Here is a 25,620-nt window from a genome sequence, read left to right as displayed (position 1 = left end):
CTTATGTAATTTTAATCATCTATGGATATGTTTGTATGTTTATTGTTCAAATGGTTTTATTTATTTCCCCAAATTTATTTTTGTTATATGCATTGAAAACATTTGATATTGCGTTTAAATCAAAATCTCAATAAACTTGAAACTTGAAACAAGTGCCCGTGAGATCGTGGGAGGGTTAAATACTCAAAACTTAGAAGTTTTTGCTACGCCAGCTTTCTGGTATCTTTACATACAGTGGCGTACCTAGCATATGTAACACCCGGGGCCCATCATTTTTTGGCACCCCCTCCCCATCTGTAAGAAAAACATGATTTTTAGTAACAAACCACACGTCACACATGAGTACCTAGGAAAAGGCAGCATCTTACATATTGCAGTGAGCAGTACATCAATACACCCATTGTAAAACTAAACAAGCCAGACCAGCACAGATCAATCCTACATTGTCAATCCTAACAGAAAACCATGTCTTTCAAACACACAGAACACAGAAAACACCTTCACCTAGTATGGAATATGTCATCACAAACTAACCCCTCCCCCTTTTACAAAACTGTAGTGTGGATTTTAGCCACAGTGGTAACAGCCCTGACGCTCATAGAATTCTGAGCATCAGAGCTGCTACCACCACGGCTGGCGCTAAAAAACGCTCCACAGTTTTGTAAAAGGGGGGATAAAATAGAAATACACAGTTTCAACGCTCTAGCTCAGAGATGCCCAAACTTTTTGGGCTTGTGAGCTACTTTAAAATGACCAAGTCAAAATGATCTACCAAAAATAAAATTAAAAAACACAAAGCACACTAAATGCTGAGAAAATGTTAATTATCATTCCTATTCTTGGTTTTTTCAAAGAGGTCAAGGCAGATGACTCTATGCTTTGTCACCTTAGTAACAACCATACAAAAATAGAAAATATACCCCCCATCCTTTTTATTAAACCACAATAGCAGTTTTTAGCGCAGGGAACTGTGCTAAATGCCCAGTGCTGCTCTCGACGCTCATAGGGGGCCATAGTGCAAAATATAGACAGCATATATAAATTCAGACACATTTTGATCACTAAATTAAAAATAAAATCATTTTCCTACCTTTGTTTGGTAATTTCATCAGTCTCTGGTTGCACTTTATTCTTCTGACTGTGCATCCAATACTTCTTCCCTTCTTTCAGCCTCCTGTATGCTTCCTCTCCTCCAGACCTCATTCCCTCCCCCAACTTTTTCTTTCTTTCTCTATGTCTGTCTTTCTCTGATTCTGTGCCCCATTTTTTTGCTTTGTTTCTGGTTCCCTTCCCCCCCCCTTCTTTCTTCCTTCCTTCCTCCGTGCCCCATTTTTTGCTTTTTTTTTCTGGCTCCCTGCCCCCCCACCCCACACACACACCTTCTTTCTTTCTTCCTTCCTGCCTCCCCCATGCCACCACCGCCGCGGAATAGGCTGCTGCCGCTGCCGCAATCGGGAACAGGCCGAAATCTCCCTGCTTCTCTTCTGCACTGGGCCGATCAACTCTCGCCGCCCGACGTCAATTCTAACGTCGGAAAGGACGTTCCGGGCAGCCAGGCAGCGATTGGCTAGCAAGAACGTCCTCTCGACGTCAGAATTGACGTCGGGCCGCCGCGAGAGTTGGTCGGCCCAGCAGGGAGATCAAAGACACGGTGCCGGCCTGATCCCCGATGGCAGCAGTGAGAAGGGAAGGGAAGCAGGTTGGGCACCACTGCTCTAGACGAAAACAGTTGACCGCCCCCCCCCTTGGTACGCCACTGGAGCAGCAGCGTGTCTGGCCGGCTCATTCGTTCAAAGCCGCGGGTGGCGGCTCCTTACGAGATCCGCGCCTGCGCCTGAAGCCTCTCTGATGGTGTGACGTCAGAGAGTCTTCCGATGCAGGAGTGGATAGCGCAAGGAGCCGCCAACCCGCGGCTTTGAACGAACGAGCCGGCTGCTGCTCCAAAAGGAAGAGAATGATGCCTCCATAAAACCTGGAGAGCCACACGCGGGCCGCGTGTTTGAGACTGCTGCCTTAGAGGGAACACTGCCTAGGACCCTGGGGGAGCCCGGGCCTCCTGTCACCTCCGGGCCCCTGAATGCAGGACTGGTAGTACTGCCCTGATGGCGGCCCTGAGGAGGCATGTCCACTGCCTTACAGTGACCTCAATCCTCTCCATTGCATACTTCAAACCTGAAGGCCACCATGGGGATAATGAGCACAGCACAGTTCTTTTACTATTCCTGTGTTAATGTTGTTTACATTTCTACTGCAGTGGCTCTTCCTTGCTGCATCTTATCTTCTGATTCTATAATGGCATGACTGGCTTTGAATACTCTGGCCATACATCTTGTTCTTCTTTCAGCAAGAAGCTTCCTCATGCTGATCTTGAAGAGTCTCTTGTCTTTCCTCCCCTGCAGGGAGAGGGACTTTTATACACCCTGAAATTTCAGAAAAATTGTCATAGTACTCGGGGCTGCATCCATGCTTCAAGAAGGCTGAGGTTTTCATCAATCGATTTCCAACTCTGATTTCTAGCTACCTTTTGATAGAATGTTCCATTATAATTGCAGCACCCATTCCTAAGCTGCTCATTGACTTAGTAAACTCAGAGGAGTCAGTGTTCAGCCAGTTGCTACCGGCAGTAGTCTTGGATATGCTGAGCCCTGTCTGGGCAACCGGCATTCAATATCCGAATATACATAACTGGATAACACTTATCCAGTTCAGTGCAATATTTGGTACTGTATAAGTTAAACCAGATCAAGATAGGACTATGTTTCATGCAATCCTATTTAACCTTATAACTTATCTAGTTAAGTGCTAATTATTGGCACGTAACCGAACAAGTGCTCAATCCATCTTGGACCACCCACAAAATTACCGGATTCATCTTAAGACCTGGATGCCAACTTCGTGGGCAGACCGGCGCTATTGCCTCTTCTGCTCTCTGTTCCCCTGCGTACCTCTTTAAACATTCGCTTGAACGAGCAACATTTTTCACTTGCTGCTTGCGCTGGCCTTGGCTTCCTTCCGACGTCACTTCCTGGTCATGGGACTAGGATGTGATGTCAGAAGGAAGCCGAGGCCAGTGTGAGCAGCAGATGGAAGATGTTGCTCGTGCCGCCAAACATTTCAAGAGGTACGCGGGGGCGGGAGGGCACTCAAGTAGTGGGGAAGAGTGGGGGGAGGTGCATGGTGCAGTGATGCCAGGCACTACCTCCCTGGCCTCTAACCTCCCTGCTATGCCATTGGCAGCACTATCCAGTTAAATGCTGTTGAATATACCTGGTTAGCCTTCTGGCTGTTTAAATCACTTTGAATATTGACCCTGAAATTTTCAGATGACAATGAATCAGTCTTGGTATTCATTGATTTATTAACCACCTTTTCATGAAGAGATTCACCCAAAGCAGTTTAAAATATGTTGAATAGTAATCAGGTAACATAATAAATGACGGTAGATAAAGACCCTGAATGGTCCATCCAGTCTGTCCAACCGTACACACTTTATAAATTAATAATTTAATTTAAATGGTCCCTTTTTTTAGATATTTCTGGGTCAGAAACCCAGAGTTCTGCCCGATAGTGTGCTTAAGTTCTATCTACTGGAGTCTCCATCAAAGCCCACTCCAACCGATCTAAACTATCTCAGCCATTGAAGCACTCTCCAGCCCATCCTCAACTGAATGGCCATATACGGGACATAGACTGTGCAAGTCTGCCCAGTATTGACATTAGTTCCTTCAATATATACCTATTATTTTCTGATTAGAGATCCTATGTATTCATCCCACGCTTGTTTGAACTCTGTCACCATTTTCTTCTCCACCCTTGGGAGTACATTCCATGCATCAAACATCCTCTCCATAAAAAAGAATTTCCTATCACCCCTCAACCTCAAATTATGCCCTCTTGTTTTACCATTTTCCTTTCTCTAGAAAATATTTTGTTCTACGTTAATACCTTTCAAGTATCTGAACATCTGAATCATATCTCCCTTGTCCCTCCTTTCCTCTAGGGTATACAGGGTACATATTAGTGCTGCCCGATTCACGATTCAAATCAATTCACCGATTCACTTCGGGTGAATTGATTTGAATCGATTCATATTTTTTAAAAATCGGCCTGGCCGATTCGGTGACTGACCCTCCTCCCCATGCCTTCAGATTGCAATAGGGCTTTTCTCCTTTCGCTGTCACTGTTTTTTTGATTACATTTTTTAAAAACGTACCTTCCTGCTGCTAGTTAGGCCTCTGCCTAGACCAGGAACAGACTCTCGTTCACTGCCACCTGCCCGGAGTAACCGAAACAGGTTATTTCTGTGCGCACCCTGTAGCCATTTGTTACGGCATCACCATGGCCTCTTGCGCCGGCCCCTGCTGTGGCCCGGATGTGGTGAAGATTATCAGTCTCACACTCTGTCCTGCTAAGAGCCCAGGATGAGTCAGGATGAAACGCCACCGGAATTTCAGCAACAGTTCAGCGCTGCCTCCTTTACTAAACTGCGCTAGTGGTTTTTAGCGCCGGGAGCCGCGCTGAATGCCCCACGCTGCTCCCGACGCTCATAGGGACAGGCAGCACTAATCACTACTATTCCTCAACTAAAATCATTATGGTTAACAGACTGACAAAGCTGGAATTAATGCCAGGTAACTTATTCAGCTTTATGAATACTGTGTTGGGTAACGTGTTAGTTTCTGTCACGGATGATGCCTTGTGAATTATGGAACCGAGGAATATGGTTTGTGGATTCTTTTGTACCTCTCAAGGGCTTTCGACCTTGTTGGCCATTCTGTCTTGCTGGGAAGTATTGCTCATTATGTTTGAGTAGTAGGTAAGCAACTAGATGTCTCTTTTTTTTTTGTCTAAAAGTTCATAAATCATCAGTTTAAATGGTGTAATGTTTTTACAGAGAACCTTTAGTTGTGTCTCCCAAAGCTCTCCTCCTTTATTTCCTCCATTTCTTAACATCTGTTTGAGTCCAATGGGTAGAATCCGCTCTTTTGGTTTCATAGACTCCCATTGTACTGATGATATTCAGCTGTATGTCCCACTGGATGGTGATCTGGATTTAACAGCTGTTCAGCTGAATAGGAACTCTATGACCATCTGGAGTAACGCAGAGCATTCAGCGCGGCTCCTGGCGCTAAAAACAGATAGTGCAGTTTAGTAAAAGGGGAAAGAATTTGCTTCTTTTTCTTCCTGTGCTAAACACAGGAGCAAGTCAAAACCCTCAGCAAATGAACAAATGAGACCCGCAGAAGTATTCCGGAAAGACCTAAGTGCCATGAAAATTCCAGATTCTCAGCAAGAATGGGAGAAGGGTGTTCAAGTCCCAGCCAGTCCAGATATAACCTTCTCTCCGGGTGATTGCTGAAAAAGTTAAGGATGTACTGTATTCTCGACCCAGAAAGTACATTCATTGCTCCAGTCCAGAGCCTGCAGAATATGGCTACATCAACATTTTGGAAAGGGCAGAGAACACATGTCGGTAAGTCTTAGATGATATGGATATGTTTGGGTTACAAGAACTCAATGATGAGCTTGTAAAAATGGGATGTGGGGCAGTGGGTGAAAATATGATGAAGACCATTGAAGTGTTGGAGCAGCAGTGCTATGATACTATGAACCATGCTATAGAGACTGAGAAAGGGCTAGGTATAGAGTATGATGAAGATGTGATCTGTGATGTAAGGAAGGAACCAACATGATTTGAATAATGACCAAACAACAAAAAGAAGAAAAAATAATTTTATTTTCTGTTTTATGATTACAATATGTCAGATTTGAAACATGTATCCTGCCAGAGCTGGTGTTAGACCACAAACGTGAGTTAGGATTTAACAGAGAGAGGAAAAGTCTTTTTTGTTTGTTTATTTTGTTTACACCACAGCACCAGTGTGGTTAGGAGAAGGCAAAGGGGGTGAAGAGGCTATAAAATAAACCCACCAGGATGTTTGAAAAACAAACAAACACCCAATTGGGCAGAAAAATCGATTCAATAGGCTGAATCGAATCGAATCGAAATTTTTTTCCTGAATCAGGCAGCACTAGTACATATTGAGGACTTCCAGTCTCTCCTCATTCGTCTTATGATGCAAACCTCCTACCATTTTTGTCACCTTCCTCTGGACCACTTCAAGTCTTCTTATGGTTCTTTCCCAGATATAGCCTCCAAAATTGAACACAATATTCCAAGTGGGGCCTCACCAACGATCTGTACAGGGGCATCAACACCTTCTTTCTTCTCCTAGTTACATCTCTCTTTATATAGTCTAACATCCTTCTGGCAACAGCCACCGCCTTGTCACACTGTTTCTTTGCCTTTAGATCTTCAGACACTATCAACCCAAGGTCCCTTTCCCCATCCGTGCATATCAGTCTCTCCCTCCCAGCACATACGGCTCCTTCCAATTTCTAATCCCCAAATGCATTACGCTGCACTTCTTTGCATTGAATTTTAGTTGCCAGATATTAGACCATTCCTTTAACTTTTGCAGATCCTTTTTCATGTTTTCCACTACCTCCTTAGTGTCTACTTGGTTACAAATCTTGGTTACAAATCTGTCACAAACCTTTTTGATATAGATATAGCCTTACATTTTTATCCCTACTCCTCTGCCCTCCAACCCAGCCAGTTGATTAACCGTTCCCCTTAACTGTATCCATGACATCCTGTTTCAGTCTTTGGGAAGCTGAGCTGAGATTGTGATGTCGCAATGCCTCATTCCACCAATAAGATCCAACCTCATCAGTGATGTCACAATGGCTTGACTGTCCTGTACTCTCCTCTGCCCTCCAACCCAGCCAGTTGATTAACCGTTCCCCTTAACTTTATCCATGCCATCCTGTTTGTCTGTCTTGGCTGTTTAGATTGTAAGCTCTTTCGAGCAGGGACTGTTTCTTCTCTGTGACTCTGTGCAGCGCTGCGTGCCTCTGGTAGCGCTATGGAAATAATTAGTAATAGTATCAACTGCAAAAAGGCAAATCTTTCCTTCTAACCCTTCGGCAATGTCACTCAGAAACATATTGAACAGGAACGGCCTCAGCACCTCTTAAGTATTTTACCTCTCTGGATAGGCTCATAATTTTACTGTGGTACCTGGGACAATGGACTTGCCCAGGGTTACAAGTAGCAGTGCTGGGATCAAACTCAACCTCAGAGTGCCAAGGCAGCAACTCTAACCACTAGGCCACATCACATATACAATATATATGAAGTTGAGCTGTTGAGTAGAGAATGACACAGGAACAAATTTGTCCCCATCCCCGTAGGAACTCAAATTCCTCATCCCATCCCCTTGAGTTTTGTCGCTGTTACTGTTCCTGCCCCATTCTTGTAAGCTCTGCTTTAACCGCACAAGCCTCGAACACAAGCTTGTGCAGATGAGGACAGAGCTTGCAGGAATGGGACAGGGACAGGAAAAGAACTCTCTGAGACAAAAGAATGAGTTCCCACGGGAACGGGGAAAAATTTGTCTCCGTGTCATTCTCTACTGTTGAGTTTCCTAAGAGGAGCACAGCTACAAACCTCTATAGCTGCTATCTGGCTTGGCTTGTTCTAGATGCCTTATAAGCATCTAGCAAGTTTCACCTTCCTTGGGTGTGCGTATTTTCAATCACAGCCCATAGAGAAACATCAGTGAGCCAAAGTCTTAACTTTAGCTCACTGAGTTTCCAAGGTATGTTCTTCCTATCAGTGTTGTATCATTTGGGCCCAGTGCTTCAGAGCTGATCTCCTGTCTCCAAACAGAAGTGTTATACTGATTGAGAGGGACAGGAGAGAGATCCTTGTAATTTGGCTTCTCAGCTCTGTAATTAGCTGGGCTGGTAGGCAGACTCATTGTCAGAATGAATGGCACACAGCAAGAGAGGAGGGCTGTAATGTGCCATTTAAGTGTACTCCATTGGACAGGGAATAATTAACTGCAGACCCTTGCTGTTGAAAGCTGACTAATTTGCTAGAAGGGCTTTTTTGTTGTTTCTATTTGTAAAGACATATGTTTCTACACTTCTGAAGAAAGATAAGCATGTATGGACTAAACTACCGCCATGCTGAAGTAAACATGTCTGTTAAAGCCTGTGGGAATGCTCGCCTTGAGGGGAATAGGTAACAATTTAGCTTCATTTAAACACCTTTACCAGGTGGTATCCTGGTCTCTGATCTGCTTTAACTATTTTTTTTTTTTTCTTGAATTAATTTTTTCTGTTGTATAGCATGTATGAAAAACACTGCTTTGATCCATAGGCCCTCAAGTCTTTGGCCTGGTGGTTTTCTCCTGCTGCTTTGGACTTCCAGGCAAGGAAGATGTTAGAAATGCTGGGGCCCAGGCCAAAAATTTGGGAGCAAGCTCAAAACCAGCTGCTAGGCTGCACATCCATTCTGGGCAGTTTTGAGGCTTGCTGTGGCATGAGGGCCCAGAGCAGTTGCTTTATTTGCACACCCCTCTAGTGGTAGCCCTGTTTTTAGCTCAATTAGAGCCATTTTCATGTATCTGGGGAGATTCCCCATATATCATATGCCCTCTGAACTCACATAATCCAGTTATTGCAGTGATTGTCCTTAGCTGGAGGCTATGCATCAAGATTCTTTCCAGAAGTTTGCAAACACGGGCCTTTAATTATGAGTTGAACTGGCTGCCTGTGGAGGCTCGTTTAAGTTGGGCTACTACTGCTACAAAGTCCTCTATGCCACAGCCCTTCTATACTTGGCCATTAGATTTTTCCCTGGTGTCTTACAGACATAGTAGAAGAACCCATCCTTTGTTTAACTCTCCTTCAATCCAGGGTTGTAAAAGTATAAAATTTCTCAATCACACTGTGGCATCCCAAGCGGTCCTTCATGATAAAGAATTTCGAGCTTTGCTGCTAGCAGCTCACTCTTATAAAGATTTTAGATCACAATTGAAAACCTATTTATTTTCCAAATACCTGACCAACTAACTCTCTTCATCCTATAAATTATGATTTTCTTTAGTAATTTTTTGTAAACCACATTGAACTAATGGTTACGCGGTCAACAAGCACAATGTTATGTTATGTTCTGTCTGTGCAGGACCCCACACTTCAACCAAGACAGCAAATGCATAGCTTTGCTCAAGTATTAAACCTAAGTCCTCTGCATGGCAGTATGCAACACTGCTACCGAGGCACTTGTATGTCCCAGTTGATAAACATTTTCATCTTCTACCTTCTGTCTCAAACTATCATGGTCAAAAGTTGTCTGTGGTTTTCAGCGATGTAGAATCCCCTTTGGAGCTTTAGTTATAAGCTCTTACTAGTGCCTATTCCCAAACTATAACACCTAATTAACTCTAGTTAGCATCAACTCATGTATGTGAGTCATAAATAAAACATACTGTAAATGAAGTATCTACAATCATCGTACCTTCTTAGCTAATTACCTGAACCTACTGCCACTTATCCACTTGTTTCACTCCTATGTACTGACTTTTATAAAAAATTCATTTGGGTCTACCTGTTCTGGATTCTAAGTCTGGTACCACTCTGACCCAAATTCTATAAAGGGCACCTAAAATTAGGCACCTAAATTAATTGGCAAAATACCCTTAAAAGGCTAAATAATTGAAAAAAATAATAATTGTGTGATAGATGCCTATCCAATTCTATAAAAGATAGGTGCCTATTGCATGGTGCTTAGTGGTTTCTAACGCCTAAGTGGGCATTTTTATGGGCGGAGTATGACTTGGGCGCTGCTAAGCGCGATTCTCCAAAAACTTAGGCATCTGAAATGAAGGCCTTTAAAATCCTCACCTACATTTCAGGTGCCTACATAAGTGCTGTAGGGAATGACACAGGACAAAGGAAAAGCAAAGAAAAACTGCAGACAAACGTACAAGATGCAGGCTATGTTTATTATATCAATTATGATTGCGGTTAATGTTGCCCCCCTTTTAACAAACCATGGGACCAAGGGATTTTATCGAGTTCACACAAAGATTTTGTATTAGCCTTTATCTTCAATTTATACAGGCTCATGTTTATTTTTGTTTGCGGTTTGATTTGATACCTTGTCAACCTAGGACCCCTGATGAAGGCGTGTTAACTGAAACACGGACCGTGTCTGGTCTCTTGGTTTGTTAAAAGGTGGTAACATTAACCGCAATCAATAATTGATATAATAAACATAGCCTGCATCTTGTATGTTTGTCTGCAGTTTTTCTTTGTTTTTCCTTTGCGCTGTTTCTACCTCACTGCAGATTGTGTTGGATTTCTTTTTTGTTTTTCGAGAATGACACAGGGACAGAATTTGTTCCTCCATTGCCCAAAGTACAATCTTAGATTTTAAACATTCTGGGTCCCTCCCCAAATGTCACTATACTTGAGTTATAATTGGAAAAAAGACATAAACTAAATCCAAAATCCCTTCAAAGTAATGTGGATGAAGATTGGTTCATTCCACTTAGAAAACAAGGAAAGCACTACTGAACAAGGTCTTCCAATTTCCCTTCCTTTCTAAGATTTTCTTTTCCAACTTTCCGTTCTCAACTTTTTCTCTGGAACTAAAGCAGACCACTGCTTTGCACCACTCATTTGTATTGTGCTCCTATTTCAGTCATGTCCCCCCCCCTTTGTCTCTGTGCAGGATGTAAATCTTGTCATATTGTGTTAATATGACTCGAAAGTTGTAAAAGCCTCAGTGGCCAGAGGAGTTTCAAGCTTACAGTAAAATTAATAATAAAAAAAGATTTAAAATACTTCTATTAAAATTAGTGAGGGGTAGTCACAAACTAAGTTTAACTGACATGAAACCAGGAAGGAAAGTGGGAGGGGAGTACATAATTACATCAAAAAAAGAGTAAAAAGGAAGGGGGAAAGGGAAAACACAATAGGTTGGGAATGCTTTGTCATCCTCAGGTGAAATGTTCAGTGACTGAAAAGATCATTTTACATGTTGTATCATAAGCAATCTCATGAATAGAGGGGATTACTAATAAACTCTGGGAATTTTATCTTGATGGAATATACGGGGTAAGGATTTTATCAATAAATGTGGGAGAGTGTACGAGTCTAGTTTTAAAGGTGAGAAGAAGTATTTTGTAAGTTATACGATGTGGAATGGGCAGCCAATGGGAAGGGAGTTACATGATCAAATTTTTTTACTTTATAAATTAGTTTTATAACTGTGTTCTGGCAAATTTCCTTCTGTGTTATACCTTGATATAAGGAGTTACAATAATTGAGATGAGGAGGGTAATATATAGTTGATGAGTACAGACTTACTGCTCCTGAACAGCTGACTAATAGGGAAGCAAGTACTCTTATTTTTCCACCACAGAAGATCAATCTGCTATAGCATCTGAATTCACTTCCTGTTGTTGATTATGGATGACAAATAAAGCAGAGCAGACCAAAAATCAAAGAAACATATATTTCTTGATCAAGATGCCTGACGTGGTTTCACCTTCCAAGAGGCTGTGTCAGGGCTAAATTATTGGGGACTCTAAAAGCATGTTCCCCTAATAGTGATTAATAGATCCAAAACAAACAGTATCAGTATCTCTATAAAGCACAACTCCTACTCTTGGAAGGTGAATGTGGCCACTTCAGGCATCTTGAACAGTAAATATTTGTTTCTTCAGTTTTTGGTCTGCTTTGCTTTGTTTGTGGACTGTTTCCATGAAGATCACCACCTCTTTGAGGTTATGTTGATCATGGATGTACCAACTCAGGAAGACTGAACCAGTTAGCCATAATCCCAAAGTAAATAACTCTAAGCATGAGCAGACCATGAAGGAGAAAGGCACAGATGGGAGTAGCTTCCATGATGAAGAAAGGTCAAGATGGATACAAGAGGAAATAAGAGAGAAGTAGAATGGATCTGTAGAGCTAAGGTACTTGTAGGGGAGAAGTAGAAGAGTACTTAAGTCAAATTAATTGCTGTATAAACCGCTTTGAATCCTTTGGGAGATTTAGCAGTATATAAGACACCACATTAATTTAAACATAAGAATAGCCTTACTGGGTCAGACTGATGGTCCATCTAGCCCAGTAACATAGTAGATGACGGCAGATAAAGACCGAAATGGTCCATCCAGTCTGCCCAACCTGATTCAATTTAAATTTTTTCTTGTTAGCTATTTCTAGCCCGTCTTCACAGTGGCCAATCCAGGTCATTGGTACCTGGCAAAAACCCAAATAGTAGCAACATTCCATGCTACCAATCCAGGAAGCATGAAATGTGGAAGCAGAGAAGTTGCCAATGCAGAACCATGAAGAAGGTTGAAATAATACTGCAGTTTATTCGTGAAGTTTGTAGTGGAGAAATGTAGTAGCTAGGCTTATGAAAAGGACACTACAGTAATATAAGTAGGACCAAGATGGATAAAAGTTTTGTTAGTATGTTCTGAAAGGAAATAGCTTTGGGTGAAATTGGACAGAGAAAAATGTTTTAACAATGTCTTTGATGTATGCATAAAAGGAGATGAAGGAGTGAAGGTTGTAAGAATGAGCACAGAAGAAGGTTGTAAGAATGAGCACAGAAGAAGAACCATAATCTGGATGAAGCCTCTTGTATCATTTCCCCATGCCATCAATATTTTCAGACCAATAGGAATAATAGAGACTGGTTTATATCAAAATGAATGGGAAACTTGATAGACCACACGTTGTTTTAGTTACTCCTATTAACACTACTAAATCAAAAGGCTGTTTAAACACTGATTTTGATTGCAGCATCTAGGCCAAAAATGGAATGTCCTAATCAAAATATTGATAATTTCCTGGCTATTTTTGAAAAAGGCATTTAATAGCCTAAAATGCCCTATGCGATGTACAAAACAAACATGAGCAGCATCACAAAAGTAACAGTACTTTCAATAGTACATCCCAGCTTATTCTCTCCTCCCAAACGCACATCTAATTTTTAATGATTTTAATGAGAAATCAGGCCACTGTTGGAAATAAGATTCTGGGCTGGATGGATCCTTGGTCTGATCCAGTAAGACAACTCTTATGTTCTTATGAAGGATTGTGTGGTTCATGTATGAACATTAATTAGCACTTTTCCCTGCTCTTCTAATATGCTGTACCTTTAAAATTATATCTACTACTACAACTATTTATCAGTTTTATAGTGCTGAAAAGCATACACAGCACTATATATGTATATTTAGCATGTAATACACGGTCCCTGCTTAGAAGAGCTTATAATTTAGACTTATGTCAGGGATATTAGAAATTCTGAGGTGAACTCATAACCTTTTATATAAATAAATAACTTATCTAGAATCTTCATAACTTCTTAATTTGTGAAAAGATAATAGAATCATTTTTTACTCGCTCTTCTTTTTGACGGCAAATATTTCCACTTTCAATTTACTGCAATACATTTTCTAGCTACTGTCATTGCAGCTTGTAATATATCTTGTACATTAATAAAACCCTTCTCCAGTCATCAACAATTATGATAGTATCATTAAATTAAGTAAGGTTATTGGTAATGAGCCTAGAGTAATTTTTATGGCAATTCTTATGAGCACCTGCCCAGTCTTATCACTTTGATTATTGTGTCTTTTTACATCTTAAAACATTATCCACTCGAGTTGGAATTCACACAACCACTGATGTGGAATTCATAGACCATTTGTTTTTAAGCATTAACATAGTAACATAGTAGATGACGGCAGATAAAGACCCGAATGGTCCATCCAGTCTGCCCAACCTGATTCAATTTAAAAAATTTTTTTTTTTTTTTTTTTTTTTTTCTTCTTAGCTATTTCTGGGCGAGAATCCAAAGCTTTACCCGGTACTGTGCTTGGGTTCCAACTGCCGAAATCTCTGTTAAGACTTACTCCAGCCCATCTACACCCTCCCAGCCATTGAAGCCCTCCCCTGCCCATCCTCCTCCAAACGGCCATACACAGACACAGACCGTACAAGTCTGCCCAGGAACTGGCCTAGTTCAATCTTTAATATTATTTTCTGATTCTAAATCTTCTGTGTTCATCCCACGCTTCTTTGAACTCAGTCACAGTTTTACTCTCCACCACCTCTCCCGGGAGCGCATTCCAGGCATCCACCACCCTCTCCGTAAAGTAGAATTTCCTAACATTGCCCCTGAATCTACCACCCCTCAACCTCAAATTATGTCCTCTGGTTTTACCATTTTCCTTTCTCTGGAAAAGATTTTGTTCTACGTTAATACCCTTTAAGTATTTGAACGTCTGAATCATATCTCCCCTGTCTCTCCTTTCCTCTAGGGTATACATATTCAGGGCTTCCAGTCTCTCCTCATATGTCTTCTGGTGCAAGCCTCCTATCATTTTCGTCGCCCTCCTCTGGACCGCCTCAAGTCTTCTTACGTCTTTCGCCAGATACGGTCTCCAAAACTGAACACAATACTCCAAGTGGGGCCTCACCAATGACCTGTACAGGGGCATCAACACCTTCTTTCTTCTACTGACTACGCCTCTCTTTATACAGCCCAGAATCCTTCTGGCAGCAGCCACTGCCTTCTCACACTGTTTTTTCGCCTTTAGATCTTCGGACACTATCACCCCGAGGTCCCTCTCCCCGTCCGTGCATATCAGCTTCTCTCCTCCCAGCATATACGGTTCCTTCCTATTATTAATCCCCAAATGCATTACTCTGCATTTCTTTGCATTGAATTTTAGTTGCCAGGCATTAGACCATTCCTCTAACTTTTGCAGATCCTTTTTCATATTTTCCACTCCCTCTTCGGTGTCTACTCTGTTACAAATCTTGGTATCATCTGCAAAAAGGCACACTTTTCCTTCTAACCCTTCAGCAATGTCACTTACATACATATTGAACAGGATTGGCTCCAGCACCGAACCCTGAGGGACTCCACTAGTCACCTTTCCTTCCTTCGAGCGACTTCCATTAACCACCACCCTCTGGCGTCTGTCCGACAGCCAGTTTCTGACCCAGTTCACCACTTTGGGTCCTAACTTTAGCCCTTCAAGTTTGTTCAACAGCCTCCTATGAGGAACTGTATCAAAGGCTTTGCTGAAATCCAAATAAATTACATCTAGCATATGTCCTCGATCCAGCTCTCTGGTCACCCAATCAAAAAATTCAATCAGGTTCGTTTGGCACGATTTACCTTTTGTAAAGCCATGTTGCCTCGGATCCTGTAACCCATTAGATTCAAGGAAATACACTATCCTTTCTTTCAGCAACACTTCCATTATTTTTCCAACAACTGAAGTGAGGCTCACCGGCCTGTAGTTTCCTGCTTCATCCCTGTGACCACTTTTATGAATAGGGACCACATCCGCTCTCCTCCAATCCCCAGGAATCACTCCCGTCTCCAGAGATTTGTTGAACAAGTCTTTAATAGGACTCGCCAGAACCTCTCTGAGTTCCCTTAGTATCCTGGGATGGATCCCGTCTGGTCCCATCGCTTTGTCCACCTTCAGTTTTTCGAGTTGCTCATAAACACCCTCCTCCGTGAACGGCGCAGAATCTACTCCATTTTCTCGTGTAACTTTGCGGGACAATCTCGGTCCTTCTCCAGGATTTTCTTCTGTGAACACAGAACAGAAGTATTTGTTTAGCACATTTGCTTTCTCCTCATCACTCTCCACATATTTGTTCCCAGCATCTTTTAGCCTAGCAATTCCATTTTTTATCTTCCTCCTTTCACTAATATATCTGAAAAAATTTTTATCTCCCTTTTTTACATTTTTAGCCATTTGTTCTTCCGCCTGTGCCTTCGCCAAACGTATCTCTCTCTTGGCTTCTTTCAGTTTCACCCTGTAGTCCTTTCTGCTCTCCTCTTCTTGGGTTTTTTTATATTTCATGAACGCCAACTCTTTCGCCTTTATTTTCTCAGCCACTAGGTTGGAGAACCATATCGGCTTCCTTTTTCTTTTGTTTTTATTGATTTTCTTCACATAAAGGTCCGTAGCCATTTTTATCGCTCCTTTCAGCTTAGACCACTGTCTTTCCACTTCTCTTATGTCCTCCCATCCTAACAGCTCTTTCTTCAGGTACTTTCCCATTGCATTAAAGTCCGTACGTTTGAAATCTAGGACTTTAAGTATCGTGCGGCCGCTCTCCACTTTAGCCGTTATATCAAACCAAACCGTTTGATGATCGCTACTACCCAGGTGAGCACCCACTCGAACATTAGAGATACTCTCTCCATTTGTGAGGACCAGATCCAATATCGCTTTTTCCCTTGTGGGTTCCGTCACCATTTGTCTGAGCAGAGCCTCTTGAAAGGCATCCACAATCTCCCTACTTCTTTCCGATTCCGCAGACGGAACATTCCAGTCCGCATCCGGCAGGTTGAAATCTCCCAACAGCAGAACCTCCTCTTTCCTTCCAAACTTTTGGATATCCACAATCAGATCCTTATCAATTTGCTGCGATTGAGTCGGAGGTCTGTAGACTACACCCACGTAGATAGAAGTTCCATCTTCTCTTTTCAGAGCAATCCATATCGCTTCTTCCTCTCCCCAGGTCCCTTGCATTTCGGTCGCTTGGATATTGATCTTTACATAGAGAGCTACTCCTCCACCTTTATGACCATCTCTGTCCTTCCTAAAAAGATTATATCCCGGTATGTTTGCATCCCATCCATGTGATTCACTGAACCATGTCTCTGTGATAGCAACAATATCTAGATCTGCCTCTAATATCAGGGCTTGCAGATCATGAACTTTGTTGCTTAGACTGCGAGCATTTGTGGTCATCGCTTTCCAGCTATTTTTCAGCGATAATCTCCTTCTTCGTATGGATTTTTGTGTCGTTTCACTTTCCGTTGCAATACTAAGAAATGAGTTGCTGATATTGCTTATGTTGCAGCCTTTACTACTATCACATCTTTTCTTTTGCCGGGGGTGGTCTTTATAATTGTCCTTCGTACATACACCACCCCCACCTTCTAGTTTAAATGCCTGGAAAAATATTGTCTAAATTTCTCTGCAAGGTTTCTTTTTCCTGCTGTAGTAATATGTAGCCCATCAGTGCAATATAGCTTCTTGTCCTTCCATGTATTTCCCCATCCTCCTATGTACCTGAAGCCTTCTTGATGACACCAGGCTCTGAGCCATCTATTAAAGTCCTCTGTGTTTTTCACTCTTTGCTCTCCTTTTCCATATGCAGGCAGTATTTCAGAAAAAGCTAAAGTCTTTACAAAAGGTTTCACGCCCTCACCAAGCTCCCGAAAAGCTTTCTGTGCTGCAAGTGTGGAGTTGTTGGCCAGGTCATTTGTTCCCAGATGGATAACAACATCAGTGTTAAAATCCTTAGTTTCTTCCTTAACTATAGTCAGTATTTGCCTGGAACTCCTGGTAGCTGAGGATCCTGGAAGACATTTCACTATTTTGGACTCCTCGCCCTGTGTTCCAAGGTTAATGCCTCTGATGATGGAATCCCCCAACAGTAATAGTTTTCTGTTTTTGGCTTTTTTATTTGTACTTAGGGTGCTCTTGTTCTCTTGAGTTTCCTTCATTGGTTCCAGTCCCACCTCCCTTCTGTTTTCCTGAGTATCGCAGTGCACTAGTGGAGTGAAGGAATTCTGTAGAGGTAATATTAGTGAAGGTGGATGTTTCTGTGTTACATGTCGCAGTCTTCCTGAGCCTACTGTGACCCATTTATTCCTGGGCTGTTTTATTCTTTGAGGTAGAGGTGGTAAGTTGGTATGATTTTGTGGAGTGATGGAAGCTGCTTTAATTGTATTCAATTCCTGTTTAAGTTTGCAGAGCTCCTCCTTAATACTGGCAAGTTGAAGACAGATGGGGCAAGCCTTAAGCCTCCAAATAGTATGTCTTGGAATTAAAGCACCACAGTGATTGCATAGAATAAAGGTCATCTTGATTGGTTGTGAAGTCCTGATTATATGGGTCTCTATATATGAATAGTGGTCCCTGGGGTTGGTGGGACTATAAGTAAGACTACTAGTAAGGCAGAAATATAGGCTCTATACCACCTAAAACACAGTATTTTAAACAAAACTGCAGGAAGAAGAAATAAGATTTAACAGAGGAAAGAGAAGGATTTTTTTGTGCTTTTTTATATTTTTTTTTTAGTAAGAAACAGGGAGGAGAAGAGAAATTAAGCAGATATAATGCTGAAAACCAGTGAAAAGAGCAGAATATGAAATGGTAACTTAGCTTTTAGAAGTTCACAGGGCAGCCTTGTTTCAGCAATGTCCCAAAGATAATGAACGACCCCTTTTACTAAGAAGCTTTAAGCAGCTAATGTGGTGCTTACCATGCAGTAGACAGTTGCACAGATGTATGGGAGTGGGTAGGGATTGGGGCGTAACATGAACGGGAGGAGATTTGACTCTGTGACAGCTAGTGCGTGGAACATTCGAACATTAACTGTCACTAATGTTGATAGTACATCTGAACTTACTGCTACCTGAAAAGCAGATTGTAAATGCAGCTGAGCTACCAGCAGTCTGGTAGCACAGCTGCTAGAATGAATGTGGCAGTACTCCCAACTAGAGAATGGCACGGGGACAAATCTTTCTCCGTCCCCGCGGGAACTCATTTTCCCATCCCATCCCCGTGAGTTCTTTTCCTGTCCCTGCCTCATTCCTGCAAGCTCCATCCTCATCTGGACAAGCCTTAAACACTATAAAATCCTAACCTCTTCTTTTACTAAGGTGTGCTATGTTTTTTAGTGCGTGGTAAATATTAGCGCGCACTAAACATGCGCTAATGCTAACGCATGCATGTTATCCTATGGATGCTTAAGCGCAGGGGTAGGGAACTCCAGTCTTCGAGAGCCGTATTCCAGTCGGGTTTTCAGGATTTCCCCAATGAATATACATTGAAAGCAGTGCATGCAAATAGATCTCATGCATATTCATTGGGGAAATCCTGAAAACCTGACTGGAATACGAGGACCGGAGTTCCCTACCCCTACTTTAGTGGTTAGCGCATTCATTGATTTAGCATGCGCTAAGCGTGCGCTAAAATGCTTAGCGCACTTTAGCAAAAGAGGGCCTAAGTGTTCGAGGCTTGTGCAGTTAAGGCAGATCTTACAGGAATGAGGCAGGGACAGCGACAGTGAGAAAACTCACGGGGACAGGATGGGAAAATTGAGTTCCTGTGGGGATGGGGACAAAATTGTCCCTGTGTCATTCTCTACTCCCAACGCCTCTTCACACAGTAGACCCCTCTCAGTTCTCCTCCTGTCAGCCTCCCGACCACAGCCCTGAGCCCTAACAGAAGAAGTGGCCTTCGCCAAGCCAGAGCCCAGACCCCCTAACTTCTACCCTGCTCCACACAGTTAAGCCTCATGACCTCCCCCCCCCCCTTACAAATTTGGGTCCCCTCTGACACGTCCTCCTCAACAGTAACTACATCGTAATTTTTGCATTAACCATTTAGTAAATACAAAATATACCGTAATTTAGTACAAGGCCCCAAAGTTTCCCGTTTTTTGCCACTAGAAAATGGTCTATATATTAGCAGATGTGAGAAATTCCACAAAATATGGGGTTTTCCTACTTTGTGTCAGTGGCAAAAATGCTTACCACATCTTTCCCGTATTTGAAATACCTTTATATATCACAAACTAATTGTAAATATAAATTACATCACTCCACCGTCTCTATGCTCACCAGCTCTCATGTCTTCCAAACTCTCACTTCCCTCAATACTCCGAAAAAAGCTTAAAGCATGACCAAAAAAGTACTAGTGTGTGACACCGCACGCCTGCATTAGATCTGATGTGCCAAGTTTGGTTTTGAGCAATCAGTTCTCCTCAGGAAGACTAATGACTTACTGCAAAAAAAAAAAAAAAATAATAATAATAATTAGAAGAAAGAAAGAAAAACAAATTTGCCAGTGGCAGTCACTAGGATATCCCACTTCAAATGCTGATCACTGCTGGAAATCACTGGCCTCACTTAAGATGGTGCTTGTAAAATAAACGTGTATTTTGTATAAAGAACTGCATTTGAGTAACCTGTGTACTGTGAAAAAATGAGGTGCTTCCCCCGCAACAGTTAGCTTCATTCATTTTAATGATGCCGGCTGTCCTTTCTGCTGGCAGGATCCTGTTTATGGAAGGATCTATAATGTGAGAGAGTGGTTTCCTACTAGGTTTCCCATGGCAATGCGTTTCTATTGATTATGTGCCACTCTACTGTGCTATCCAGCTATAAATAGCTTACAAAGCCTGGTTAGTGTGGGAGAACATCTTAATATGCGTACAGGCACAAAAGGCAATTTGTTTTATGGGAACTTGATACCAACAGAATCTGACTGCAATGCTAATCATCAGTGGAACAGCTCTGGTATCAAAGGATCTATTCAATTACAGATGCATAGTTGAACAGGTAAAAATATGCACAATGAACCAACAAAATAATCTAGTTTTATGCGTAGGACCCCCAGGATTTTATGCTGATGGACTTTAACATGTACAGAGAGTCACAGGTTATTTGGAATGTATGTGAAAACAATGGGACATTAAGAAGTACATCAGGTGCAGAAGATGCAAGGGTGACCACTAAGGAGTGCCAGCTTTGATGGGGGTAGATGAGAAGGGAAGACATAAATCAAGACACAGCAAAGGAAAGAAATATTCATGAGCGTAAACTGCTGTGGAAAGAGTAGAGTACAGGTTGCTTCCGCAGGTGAATTGGAGGAGATTACTGGGGAGAATTCAAGTGACCTCTGTCCTCAGTTCTTAATATCTGCGCATTCCATGCTCAACTTCTGGTGCCACTCCCTAGAGTTACCAGATTTTAATTTTTGGAAACTATGTTTTTATCTTTGTGTTCTTAGGCCTAACAGTCAAAACATGGCTCATGTTGAGTCATCATACTTTAAAGACTTATGGTTATTCAATGATTGGTTCCTTGGTTATCCTTTCTAGCCATTGGTGGACTGTCCTCTCTGCTGTTTTTGTTTTGCCATTACTGCATGTCCATTAGTATGTGGACCCTCAACACAACCTATTTTGTAGTCGGTAAGGCCCTAAGTCTGCCTAAACTTAGGAACCAATTCTATAGAAATTAGGCATCCATTATAAAATCATGCTCAGCGTCACCTATGCATGCTTAGGCTGTGCTCAGCATCCTAATATTTAGGTGTCCCCAATTTATGCCATGGTTTTCTAGGCCTAAAGTTAGGCGCTGATATCAGAGCCTAACAGCACCTGATTTACAAAGAGATGCCTAACTCAAAAACATACCCATGATCCACCCTCCTAACCACGCCCACTTTTAGTTTAGGCATCAACTTTTTATAGAATCAAGTTTTTCGAGTTTGGCACCTAACTTTTAATTAAGTCCAATTAAAGCTGATTGTGAGGTGTCAAGTGCCAATAATATAGGCACTGATTAAGTCTATTGCTCAATTGAATTTGCCTAACTTTAAGTACCGTATTTTCGCGGATATAACGCGCGCGTTATACGTGATTTTACGTACCGCGCATACCCCTCGCGCGGTATATGCCTGAGCGCGGTATACAAAAGTTTTTAAACATAGTTCCCACCCCGCCCGACGCCCGATTCACCCCCCCAGCAGGACCGCTCGCACCCCCACCCCGAACGACCGCTCGCACGCGCTCCCACCCGCACCCGCATCCACGATCGGAGCAAGAGGGAGCCCAAGCCCTCTTGCCCGGCCGACTCCCCGACGTCCGATACATCCCCCCCCCCCGGCAGGACCACTCGCACCCTCACCCCGAAGGACCGCCGACTCCCCAACAATATCGGGCCAGGAGGGAGCCCAAACCCTCCTGGCCACGGCGACCCCCTAACCCCACCCCGCACTACATTACGGGCAGGAGGGATCCCAGGCCCTCCTGCCCTCGACGCAAACCCCCTCCCCCCAACGACCGCCCCCCCCAAGAACCTCCGCCCGTCCCCCAGCCGACCCGCGACCCCCCTGGCCGACCCCCACGACACCCCCACCCGCCTTCCCCGTACTTTGTGTAGTTGGGCCAGAAGGGAGCCCAAACCCTCCTGGCCACGGCGACCCCCTAACCCCACCCCGCACTACATTACGGGCAGGAGGGATCCCAGGCCCTCCTGCCCTCGACGCAAACCCCCCCTCCCTCCAACGACCGCCCCCCCCCCAAGAACCTCCGACCGACCCGCGACCCCCCTGGCCGACCCCCCCACCCCCCTTCCCCGTACCTTTGGAAGTTGGCCGGACAGACGGGAGCCAAACCCGCCTGTCCGGCAGGCAGCCAACGAAGGAATGAGGCCGGATTGGCCCATCCGTCCTAAAGCTCCGCCTACTGGTGGGGCCTAAGGCGCGTGGGCCAATCAGAATAGGCCCTGGAGCCTTAGGTCCCACCTGGGGGCGCGGCCTGAGACACATGGTCGGGTTTGGCCCATGTGCCGCAGGCCGCGCCCCCAGGTGGGACCTAAGGCTCCAGGGCCTATTCTGATTGGCCCACGCGCCTTAGGCCCCACCAGTAGGCGGAGCTTTAGGACGGATGGGCCAATCCGGCCTCATTCCTTCGTTGGCTGCCTGCCGGACAGGCGGGTTTGGCTCCCGTCTGTCCGGCCAACTTCCAAAGGTACGGGGAAGGGGGGTGGGGGGGTCGGCCAGGGGGGTCGCGGGTCGGTCGGAGGTTCTTGGGGGGGGGGCGGTCGTTGGAGGGAGGGGGGTTTGCGTCGAGGGCAGGAGGGCCGGGGATCCCTCCTGCCCGTAATGTAGTGCGGGGTGGGGTTAGGGGGTCGCCGTGGCCAGGAGGGTTTGGGCTCCCTTCTGGCCCAACCACACAAAGTACGGGGAAGGCGGGTGGGGGTGTCGTGGGGGTCGGCCAGGGGGGTCGCGGGTCGGCTGGGGGACGGGCGGAGGTTTTTTTTTGGGGGGGGGCGGTCGTTGGGGGGAGGGGGTTTGCGTCGAGGGCAGGAGGGCCTGGGATCCCTCCTGCCCGTAATGTAGTGCGGGGTGGGGTTAGGGGGTCGCCGTGGCCAGGAGGATTTGGGCTCCCTCCTGGCCCAATATTGTCGGGGAGTCGGCGGTCCTTCGGGGTGGGGGTGCGAGTGGTCCTGCCGAGGGGGGAGAAGAATCGGACGTCGAGGGGGGGCATCAGGCTTTCAGGATGGGGACAGGACTTCAAGGGGGGACAGGCAGACCTTCAAGGGGGGACAGGCAGACCTTCAAGGGGGGACAGGACTTCAAGGGGGACAGGCACGGAGAGGCGGGGCAGTGCACCGAAAGTCAGGGCGGGTGAACGGTGAGTCGGGGCAACCAGAGGAGAGTCGGGGAGGGCGAAAGGAGAATCGGGGTGGCCAGAGGAGAGTCGGGGAGAGCGAAAGGAGAGTCGGGGTGGCCAGAGGAGAGTCGGGCAGCATGCGCGTTATATGCCTGAGCGCGGTATAGAAAAGTTTTTGTACATATCATCGTGATTTCTGCGCGCTATACCCCTGTGCGCGTTTTACAATGGTGCGCGTTATATCCGCGAAAATACGGTAGACTTTATAGAATCAGGGGCTATGGACTCATGTGCTAATCCCACATTTATAGGTTAGCACACAGCAATGCTGACGCTCTGATTACCATGAACACACCTACTTTCCACTCGCAGACAAGCCCCCTTAGCAAAAAGAATTAAAAATATTTTTAGTATATAGGTACTGTGCACACATTTGAATCTTTCTGTGGGATGCCTCAGGGTGCCACGCAGTAGACCCTTTTAAGCTGCAATAAAAATTCATTAATGCTTACTGTAGCATTATTAAGGTTCAAGTTTATTAGGTTTTTTATATACCGCCTATCAAGATTATCTAAGTGGTTTTTACAATCAGGTACTCAAGCATTTTCCCTATCTGTCCCGGTGGGCTCACAATCTATCTAACGTACTTGGGGCTAAGGAGGACTAAGTGACTTGCCCAGGGTCACAAGGAGCAGCACGGGGTTTGAACCCACAACCCCAGGGTGCTGAGGCTGTAGCTCCAACCACTACCCCGATATTTCCACTATCCAGATAAGTTCCAGGACTGCCATGATTTTGCTCACACTCAGCCCTGGCTCTATCCTTATAGTCAGTGGCGTAGTAAAGGGAGGGGAGGGGGTGGTCCGCCCCAGGTGCCGTCTTGGTCAGGGCACAGGCACCATCCTCCTGTCCCTCCTTTCTGCTCCCCCTCCCCACTGCCGTGCGTGTACGTCGCCTTCCTTCCTCCATACCTCTGTAACGTTCCTGGCGTGAGCAGCAACCCCCAACTTGTTGCGCCAACATTGGCTCTTTTCTCTGATGTCACGTGCTTGATCCGTGCCTAGGAAGTGACGTCAGAGGAAGAGCTGGCGCTGACTTGACAGCAGCTTGCGCCAGGAACATTACAGAGGTACATTGGAAGGGAAGCAGTGCACGCATGGCAGGAGGGGGCGGGGAAGGAGCTAGCGGAGGTGGGGGGGGGGGGAGCGAAGAAGAGGGCAGGGGAGGGGTGCCACCACCCTGGGCGCCTCTTACCCTCGCTATTCCACTGCTTATAGTGCAGAGCCAATCTTGTTCCTCTTAATATATATATATTTTTTAAATTCTGTTTTCATTTTAAAACACATTCAATAAGTGAAAACAGAATGGATTAAACATTTTACACTTTAGACATCACTTAAATTTTGTAAAATTCATACATATTAATACCCTCCCCCACCCGACCTAATCTTTGTCATTAAAATAAGTATAAAATATGCTATACGTATTTTAAAACAAAATTACACATATATAACCATTCAGACTTATTTATCAAACCACAAAAATATCATCCTTCCCCCCTATTACCCTCCATAAAAATAACTAATTAAAAATCTTGTATCCCCCCCTCCCTGGATGTGCATTTTAACTAACAACAAAAATATAACTATAATGATTCTACAAAGGACGTCAATGGGCCCCAAATTAAGTTAAAATTTTTATTATTCCCTAACAGAACAGTGTTCATTTTCTCATATTTATAGATTAGACATAAACTAGCCCACCAGAATGTAAAGTTGAGACGATCCCAGTTTTTCCAATTTCGTGCCCAGTTCTGTGCAGCTATAAATGTAAACAGATGTATGCTTTTATAGCAGTGTTGTTGCAGCTTTTGTGAAGCTGTTTTATAAGACACATGTGCACCTATGCTTCTTTATAGAATAGCTACTAAATAGGTGTCTGTTTTGACCTCCAACCTGGGCAACCTGTTAAAAAAATCACAGTGTACAAAAAAATGTGTATTGCATTATGTTTAGAGGGCTCTTTTATTTGAGGAGGCGATTTGAGTTTCAAGTTCTAAGCGGCGTACATAAGTTTAAAATCTGGGTCATACGTTATAAGGGACAGAGACCGCCGTACATTGACAGACAGTGGGGTAGGAAGGAGAACTACAATAATGAATAGGACAGAGAGACATATAGGGCTCCTTTGCTAAGGTGCGCTAGTGACCAAAAACTTCTCTATATTCCATCCCTTAAAGATTTTTATTATACTCGCAAAACAAACTTTGCTATAACAGCCCCAACCTTATGGAACTCACTTCCACAACAGCTCCGCGACGAACAACAACTAGTCAAGTTCAAGATCAATCTAAAGACTTTCTTATTTCGAGATGCTTTTATTCAAACCTAAAAGCATCCTCTCTCTCTTCTTTCGGCCAGCAAGCTTCCATTATTTTAATGTTCCCTTCCCTTTTGTTCAATCCTCCCCCCCCCCCACTCTCTCCTTTTCACCTATACAATGTAA

At 44.0% G+C, this 25,620-nt stretch overlaps 1 protein-coding gene across 10 annotated transcripts in view; it reads left to right on the top strand.

The window, feature by feature from the left end:
* Positions 1–25,620, top strand: part of LOC117369236 (ankyrin repeat and fibronectin type-III domain-containing protein 1-like) — a 1,092,487-nt gene that overhangs the window by 642,790 nt on the left and 424,077 nt on the right. The window lies entirely within an intron of this gene.

Source organism: Geotrypetes seraphini, chromosome 11, assembly GCF_902459505.1.
Source record: "Geotrypetes seraphini chromosome 11, aGeoSer1.1, whole genome shotgun sequence".
Taxonomy (NCBI): Eukaryota; Metazoa; Chordata; class Amphibia; order Gymnophiona; family Dermophiidae; genus Geotrypetes; species Geotrypetes seraphini.
Note: the sequence above shows the minus strand (reverse complement) of the source record. Positions and strands in the feature narration are given on the sequence as shown.